The sequence below is a fragment of the Ascaphus truei genome, assembly GCF_040206685.1.
Source record: "Ascaphus truei isolate aAscTru1 chromosome 20 unlocalized genomic scaffold, aAscTru1.hap1 SUPER_20_unloc_1, whole genome shotgun sequence".
Classification (NCBI taxonomy): Eukaryota; Metazoa; Chordata; class Amphibia; order Anura; family Ascaphidae; genus Ascaphus; species Ascaphus truei.
In genome coordinates, this window is record NW_027453857.1 from 353,438 (window position 1) to 363,243 (window position 9,806).

Sequence of the window (9,806 nt, forward strand, 5' to 3'; positions counted from 1 at the left end):
GTCCTTAGTTATTATATAATCACTGTGAGTGTGGTTTCTGATTGGGTTCCTATGTAGGGTCATTCTACACTTCCCTAGAATCCTACATAGGTGGAGGCGCTGAAAGAAGATCCGTTCCAGAGGATTCACCCCAGGCTCTCATTAGCGGAGGCTCAGACCTCCTGTGAGCCTGCAGGTATACGCACCACACCGGTAAAACTACATGTTCTACTCACCCACACTATATATGAGATTGGGTGGGGTGGAAAACCCGTTACACAGGGATGAGAGAGAGAGACAGAGAATGAGAGAGAGACAGAGAATGAGAGAGAGACAGAGAATGAGAGAGAGACAGAGAATGAGAGAGAGACAGAGAATGAGAGAGAGACAGAGAGAGGGGCATAGGGAGAGAGAGACACAGAGAGAGAGAGACAGACACAGAGAGAGAGAGAGAGAGAGAGACAAAAGTAATGTACTGTATAACCATTATACCGTACCCCCTAGTATTCGTGTAATCATTGTCCCACACCCCCTATTACTCACGCTTTGGCAATACTGAAATGTTCTTTTGACAGAGACACACAGAGAGAAACAGAGACACACAAAGAGAGACAGAGACACACAGAGAGAGACAGAGACACACAGAGAGAGACAGAGACACAGAGAGAGAGAGAGAGACGGGCCTAATTAGTAAGCGTCGATAAGGCTGCGTCTATAGTATTTCAGATGGAGGGAAGGCACACACGCTGCAATACACTTGCTGAAGCCTGAGCTTTTTTATGGCTTTGCAGGGTATGCAGCGGGTGCGATTGGGGGCGTGGCAATAAATATTTGGAGGCGTGGCAATAACGTTCCGGCGCGGACGTCACTTCCCTACCTCACATCCCGATCCACCGGCATTTTTTCAGATGCAGCATCTGAAGCACTGTGCAGACAAGAAGAAAAATGCACACAATGCGCACCAGAGATTAAAATATAGTAAATTATTTATTAATAAAACAAGAAATAACCGAGGGGGATCCAACCCCACCTCAGTACTTTCTTCTCGTTGCTATTGCCACACTATACGTCCTGACGCCGGAAGGGAAGTTGGTACGCGACCAAGACGAGACACCGGATTTACAGTGGAACCACAACATACCACAGATTGCTGGAGGACCACACTGCGAGGGGCGCAGCCTACCGAGTTTCCCGGTCATCGTCCAAAGTCTGGAGATGCGGAGTGACCACCGGATTACCACGGAGCCCGAGCCTGTCTCACACAATGCTTTTACCAAACGGGCGTTTGTGAGTTTGCTATTTTTATCTTGTCCAGGAAATGAAATTGTTAAACCGAATTTACACTTGGAGCGGGCGCTTTCTCTTCTTTTTTTTGTTTAGATATCTATCGAGGAGGTGGTTGTTTCCCTGAAGAGAGCTGCCAGGGCTCCAGAGGACGCCCGAATTGGATCCTTTTATGATTGAGTTATAACATAGCTATTAGAGCTATGTTTCTGGACTTTTATTGTGTTTAGGCATAGTGTTTATTATTATTTTATTACAGCTACTTTTTAGTAATTGCACTGTTATTAATTCTGACCACTAATTCTCACTGCCATTATAATCTCTCTCTAGCCACAACCAAATTGCTATATCAGCTATATTATTTATTGGTTATACCAGGGGAGCACAAACTTTTGCAGCTCGCCCCCCTGACGGTGCTCGCGCCCCCCCCCCCTTACCTTGATGCGGCGTCATGTGACCCGCAACGGCATTTGACGAGGGTGACGTCACATGACCCCGCGGCGTAATTTAACTTACTGTGCTATATGTATGCACACACAGCTATCTCTTACACATACAAATACTGTTTTTACATCCCTATACAACAATAGGGACCACAAAGTATCCACACACACTTTTAGTTGTGCTACAAACTCTCACATTTCCACACCCACCCACACCATTTATATCACACACCTTTTGTAAAGCACTGTATATACTGTGGTCTCTCCATTCATTTTCATTCACACTGATACACATACACACTCTTTCATCACTTGCTTTCAGGAACCTTTTGACACCTCTAGGCATAAAACACATCCACACCGGGGGAAGGACCAGCACAGATAACATTCCAAGAGACACTGTTTTTAAGTATACCTTTTGCTTGCTTCATTCATTGTAACATCGCCGGAAGAAGAGATCAGTGTATCTCGAAAGCTCGCACAAATAAAAGCATTTTGTTAGCCACAGAACGGTATCATCTATTTATTTTTTGATTATTGAAGCTCGACTAACACGGTACTGATACCTCTATATATATATTGCGCGCGCACACACACATATAACGTTTTATCCAACTTTTTGATTTATCATTTGTAGAGAAAATGAACAATGCCGCCAGAAGTGCTATTTTTCAAAATGTAACATCTCTACTAATTAGTGTAAAATGATACTTCATATAAAGCAGGTTATGGGACCCAGTATAAAATGACCTTCATGTTTCTTATCACATCCCAGTATACTGTATGGATACTTTCTATTATCACAAGCTGCTAACATGTGACAGGGCTCAGAGTCTGAGCCCAGAATGTGACATACAGAACATTCTCATTCTAAATTTCAAAAAATATTGTGTTGATTTCTGACCTGACTGCCGTGGTTACAGCTTAACCACTCTGTTCTACTGTATGTCACCACTTTCTGCCACAACCAGCTGACGGTGGATCTGCAAGGAGTTCAACGCTCATTGGCATCACATCTGTGGCTTGGTTGACGTATCATTTCTCCAGCTTTTTATTGTATTGTTTTTAAATAGATTATATTTATTTAGTTGAATAGATATTTATTTAGTGAAGCGTGCAGCGCACAGCCAGAGAGGCAAGAGTGGTCTGGCAAAAAATCTTTTATTAAATTAAGAGATCATAAAACAGAGGGTTGTGGAACCTTCGACGCGTTTCATGCAACAACAATGCACTTTATCAAGAAGTGCCTAAAACATAGATCAGGTACCTTTTATAGGGACCGTCTGCCGCCTTGGCGCCAAAAATCAGCGTGTGACATCACTTTAAATCTCCATACACAACCGGGACACGCTGCGCACGCGCCATACAGACCAACACCCAGCTGAGTCTCACTGTGAGACGCAAGCCTGCACACGCCCCAGATGGATGACACGCACCCAGAGGGGAAGTGAGCGGCGAACTCTCACGAGATGCGGCTCAAGCTAGTCTCACCTTATTTAGTTTAATAGATTATATTTCTAAGTTTAATAAGTTATATTTCTTAGTTTAATAAGTTATATTTCTTAGTTTAATACATTATATTTCTTAGTTTAATAAGTTATATTTCTTAGTTTAATAAATTATATTTCTTAGTTTAATAAGTTATATTTGTTAGTTAATAGATTATATTTGTTAGCACAGTAGAATATATTTACTAGTATTTAAGTCTCCCCCTCAGTGCCCCATTAGGACCCGTGCGCATATTTCACATCTTTTCGGAGTCGCTTATTTTTTAGACCCTCGGAGCCGAAACCTAAAGGGGTTAGCTAAAAAAGTTCGGATCAAGAGGAGCCGCACAGCTTAAAGACAGAACATTTCCAAGGGAGATGGAGACAATTTGGGTAAGATCTGATTAAAGGACAACCTTTGAGGAAGGAAAGGGTGACGGGGGAGTCTAAGAGGGGGGTGAGAGAGCAAGGTGGTGTGTCAGATTGGGGCAGAGCAAGAGAACGCAAAAATGATGGGGATTTGCTGCACACCAAAAAAAACAATAAGTAGTGATACTTTTACCGGTGCCCCTTAGTCTCAGGGAAGACCGGCATTTCGTCCAATGGATACAATATGATTGATGGGAAAGGGCACACGGATTTGAATAAAAAAAGATAATTTATTGTGCCACAGACTACAATGTTTCGGCTGCTGGCCTTTCTTTGCTGGATTTAGTGGGTTTAGCCACTTTACCTGAGAAAGACCAGCAGACCGAAATGTTGTTGTCTATGGCAGTGCAAGAGAAAATAGGTTGGGGGGGTGGGTTCTCGCAAAGTCGCCGACCCATGGGTGAGTGTCTCCGGTGGAAACTAGTTCTGGACACCGGGAAAGCTGTCTGTGGCCCATACAAGCTGAGTAACATGTAGAAAGGACACATGTATGTTCAGATTGAGTTAGCATGGTGTTTTGAGAGGCACCATAGCAGGTCAGTGCAAGTCAGTGCAGAGCACTGCAAGGTCAGTCAATATGAGGAAGGATCCGATGGAGGAGTTGGAGGGTCCCAGAATATCTCTTAAAGCAGGGGTGCGCAAATCGAGGGGCACAACATTTTCTTGGGAGGAGGGGCTCTGCGTGGTATTGGGGATGGGGTATAAGTGGCAAAGGAGTTCTTGCGATACAGAGTATCACTGTCCCTGGTTACAAACACTACATGTCTCCTGCAGATCAGGACACGCACGAAGTTGGTGCCCTTTGTGCCACCAGACGACGAGGCGGGCTACGAGGCGGACGACGAGGCATACGACAAAGCGGGCGTCAAGTGGAACAATGAGGTGGGCTACAAGGCGGCCGATGACGCAGACGTGGTGTACGATGACCAAGGAGCATACGACAGGTGTGTCCGGATCTGCTGCTTCACCTTTTTTAGGCGGAGGAGAAGACCCCGGGAGCAGGTAGGAGAATACAAGAGGTGCAGACAGATCTGCTGCTTCACCTTTTTTAGGCGGAGAAGAAGCCAGGAGCAGGTAGCAGAGGAGCCAGGGCGTAGATACAGGGGTTTTCTAGGGGCCCTGAGAAGTTGGTTTGACCGCAGGAGAGGCGGATAAGATCAGGAAGGCTGCGGGAGGGGCAGGTACTAGAGGGAGATAGGGATATTGGGCGTGAGAGGGTGAGAGAGAACAAGGAGCAGGGCCGGAGCACGGGTTTCATGCGCCCGAGGCGAAACTTAAAATTTATGCCCCAGTTGTATAAAAAATAATAAGATAAATAAAATAATAAAATAAACAGTGGCGTAGCTATCGGGGCTGCAGGGGGTGCGACCGCACCCCAGCGCGACACAAAATAAAAATAAAAGGGCGCCAAAATACTGGATAAAAAAAAGAATAATAATTTAAAAAAAAAGATAAATAAAATAATAAGAGGAAAAAATAATAATGATTATTAATGCGCCCCTAGGACCTCTGCGCGCTAGGCGACAGCCTAATGGCCGGCCGGCCCTGCGAGGTATACGGGAGGAAAAGGGTTGAATGGGATAGATATGCAGGGGGATGGGGGAGCAGGTGAGTTATACACAGGGGCACAAGGGCCCCATCACCCGCATCTCTATATACTGAGTGTGCCCCTGTGTATAACAACGCTGATCTGTGCTGCTCCATCTGATCTCACTGCGCAGTGATCCAGGGACCACCCGATCGCCATTTAATGGGGTCAGGAAGGAATTTTTTTCCCCCATTGCACAGCAGGGGTTATGTTTCGCCTTCCTCTGGATCACAGCAACAAACTGCCCTTTGTGCATGAATTATCAGTGAGATCTTTATACACCCTGCATTGGTCTTCACCCCTTTGCTGCCGGAGGGGCCTGCAATGCATTGCTCTGCATGTTACTATATCGCTCTGCAATGTGCTATGCAGTGTAGGCTGTTCTGCAGCATTACATGCAGGGGACAACGTTTAGGGGATATAAGTAATGCTGATCTCAGAGCTGACCGGCTGACCTGCTCTACCGGCTGACCGGCTGACCTGCTCTACCGGCTGACCTGCTCTACTGGCTGACCGGCTGACCTGCTCTACCGGCTGACCGGCTTCTCTTCTTTCAGCTAAATGACCTGAATTGTGGCCCCTGTATCTCCCAATTAAACGTTTTATTGGCATATTCTTGTTTGACTCGATCTATACAGACATTTTCTATATATTCATTGTGGGATTTGATAACATCTGTAAGATCTCTCAGAATATCACATTCTGTACGTTTGTGCTGAAGATTTTTCCATTCTCAATTTACTTAATATTAGTTTTTGGCTTCAATTATTTATATCGAGTCCAAAATACCTTTATACAGAATGCTGTTCCCCTTAGCCCACAAATGCTGCTTCATTAAAGCCCATGGGTGGCACTTTATGCATTCTCAAACTTTTAGGCAACATCCCTAATTTCCAAAAGTGGGATTAAATCTGTGCATATTTTAATGGTTAATTTTTCCATTTTTCCATTGTGACAAAATATAAATTTTCTCACTCAGACTCCTAAATCCCTCCCCAAATATATCCGTTTCACATAAAAGTGTGTGCGCTTCTCCTTCCGCCTAACTGGCACGTCGTCCTTACGGGCGCCACTCCGTGTAACTCCACGCTGCCCTCCAGTGGCAAAAGAAATAAGATACATTTACTATACTCGTCTGGCAGCTGCTCCCGTATAAGGTGGGTAACTCTGTACTGTATTAGGGGTCTTGGTAGAGTATATTTTATACTTATGTCAGATAGATGAGGAATTAATATTCCTAACGGGTTATTGTGAGAGGCCTTAGATCTTATCCTATATGCACGCAGCCTTCGCCTCTCTGACCTTGAACACGTACTGCACCGACACACTTTATTCGAGCAAATACCCGGTATGTACCTGGCAGATACCTGGAATGCGCCACTCCTCACCTCTGACAAGCCCCGTTGCATTTGCCTTCCCAGCCTGGGTTCATGCCTGGCTGATGGGCGGCTGATCTGTTAAATGATAATGATTAGGATTTAATAGGCTGCAATGCTTCGCGTGTCTACCAGATGGCATAAATTCATGAATTGTAATGCAGTATATATATATATATACTGTGCAGTATTGCAGCCAGCGGGAATAAAATGCTTCAATCCCTGCTTGGAAAATAACTCAATGCACTCGGGCAGAAAACAGTCACAAACCTCAATACACCCGGGTATACCCGAATTCGTGGGACTAGCCAAGCTCGAATAAAGTGTGTCGCCAGTGTACTTCAATCTGATTTTTTGAGACTTGAAACTGGATTTCCCAAAACAAACTGATTTTAAACACTGACAAGACTGTAACAATGGTATTTGGGACCAGAGCTAAATTGCTAAAGCTACCAATGACAGAGCTTCAGATAAAAACCAGCTCTAAAACCATCCTAGCCCCTGTTACTTGTTTGAAATATCTGGGCATTCAACTCCCATTTAACATTTGGGTTGCACATTGATACCCTGACATCCAAATCCTATGCCAAACTAGGTGTACTTTAAAGGAACAAATCCTCCCTAAGGCTCTCATGCAGTAAGCAGCGATAAGCCACTTATCACCAGCTTATCGCCAAAAAAGCCACACTGATACACACACACACACACAGATACAGACACACTGATACACACACACACCCACCCACTAATACACACACACACCCACCCACTAATACACACACACACCCACCCACTAATACACACACACACACACACACACACACACACACTGATTCACACACACACACACACTGATTCACACACACACACACACACACACACACACACACACACACACACACACACACTGATACACACACACACACACTGATACACACACACACACACACACACACACACACACACACACTGATACACAAACACACACACACTGATACACAAACACACACACACACACACACTCACACTGAAACACACACACACACACACACACACACACTGATACACACACACACACACACTGATACACACACACACCCACTGATACACACACACACCCACTGATACACACACACACACACACACAGATACACACACACACTGATACACACACACACATACACTGATACACACACACATACACTGATACACACACACACCCACTGATACACACACACACCCACTGATACACACACACACCCACACAGATACACACACACACACACACACAGATACACACACACACAAACACACAGAGATACACACACACACATACACACACACACACACAGATACATACACACACACACACTGATACACACACACACACACACACTGATACACACACACACACACACACACACAGATTCACTCACACACCACCCACTGATTCACACACACACACACACACACACACACACACACACACACACACACACACACACACACACACACACACACACACACACACACACACACACACACACACACACACACACTGATACACACACACTGATACACACACACACCCACTGATACACACTGATACACACACACACACAGATACAGACACAGACACACTGATACACACACACAGAGATACACCCTGCCTCCCCCTGCACCGCCTGCGACCGCGCAGCAACCACTGCCCACCCCCGAGCCCATCTCCCACACCAAGGGGACGGGGGGAAGTGAGCGCCGGGGGGCAAAGCTGTGAGCGACGGGGGACAAAGCTGTGAGCGACGGGGGACAAAGCTGTGAACGCCGGGGGGGCAAATGTGGGAGCGCCGGGGGGGCAAAGCTGCGAGCGCCGGGGGGACAAAGCTGAGAGCGCCGGGGGGGGCAAAGGTGAGAGCGCCGGGGGGCAAAGGTGGAAGTGCCGATGGGGCAAAGGTGGGAGCGCCGGGGGGCAAAGGTGGGAGCGCCGGGGGGCAAAGGTGGGAGCGCCGGGGGGCAAAGGTGGGAGCGCCGATGGGACAATGGTGGGAGCGCCGGGGGGGCAATGGTGGGAGCGCCGGGGGGGCAAAGGTACAAGGTGGTACAAAGGTAGGCGCACCCCCGCTACCACCTCCTATTACCCCCCCTGGCTGGGACCCGGGACAGAAAGGGGACACTCACCGCGTACAGAGGAGCCGGGAGCAGGAAGACACGTGTGCTCTGCACAAAGTGAAAATCCCGCCCCCGGCTTCCTCTGACCTGCCTGCAACCAATCCCCTGCGGGCCGACCGGCATTCTAAATCCCGCCCCCGGCATTCTCCTTCATTCTGTCTCCCCGGCAGCATTCACACACACACACATAGAAAATACTTACCGGCCGCCGCATTCTCCTCACCGCCGCTGCCCCGCAATACCGGGACCAGGGACAAAAACTGGGACATAACCGGGACGGAGCTAAAATCGGGACAGGGCAGAAAAAAACGGGACTGTCCCGGCAAAACCGGGATGAATGGTCACCCTACTTACAGACTATTCACTTGAGTGGACCATAAAGTGTCTTATAGAGGGAACTCTAAGGTGTCTTAAGATGCATTAAGATATATTATGTATGTAAATCTTTATTTATATAGCGCTTTATAAGAGAGGCAATACAGTACAGAGAATTATAGTACAATAAGTGCAACAAACAAAATCAGACAATAGGAAAGGAAATCCCTGGCCTGGAGAGCTTACAGTCTTAATGCTAGATCCATGGAACTCTGTTGTGTTTACGCTAATAACGGGACATTCCTGAAATTGGTACCTGACCCTGTGTGGTAGGCAGAGACACAGGGGCAGTGCCTGCCAATATCATAAAGAGCAGTGCACTTCCTATTTAGTAGAAGTGTGTGTCAGAGTTAAGAGTTCAGTCCAGAGTTAGAGTCTGCTGAGTCTGTCACCTGGCTGGCCCAGGGTGACAGAGAGAGCCTATATCAATTGGCCGTTGGAGAAGGGGAGCCATCAGCCTCTGAGTAGAGCTGATGCAACCTTAGTTAGGGAGGTGGACCAATTCCTCTCACCCTGTTTAGGGGGCGAGGGAAGAGCTAGCCCCACCCTGGGTGCCCTTGACCTGGGGTGGTGGCAGGGACACAGAGACCATCCTGAGGGAGAGCAGTCCTGTGTGGAGGAAGACACCCTGTACCTGATTGACAGTCTTGTTGCTGCTATTCTGCTGCTGTGAATA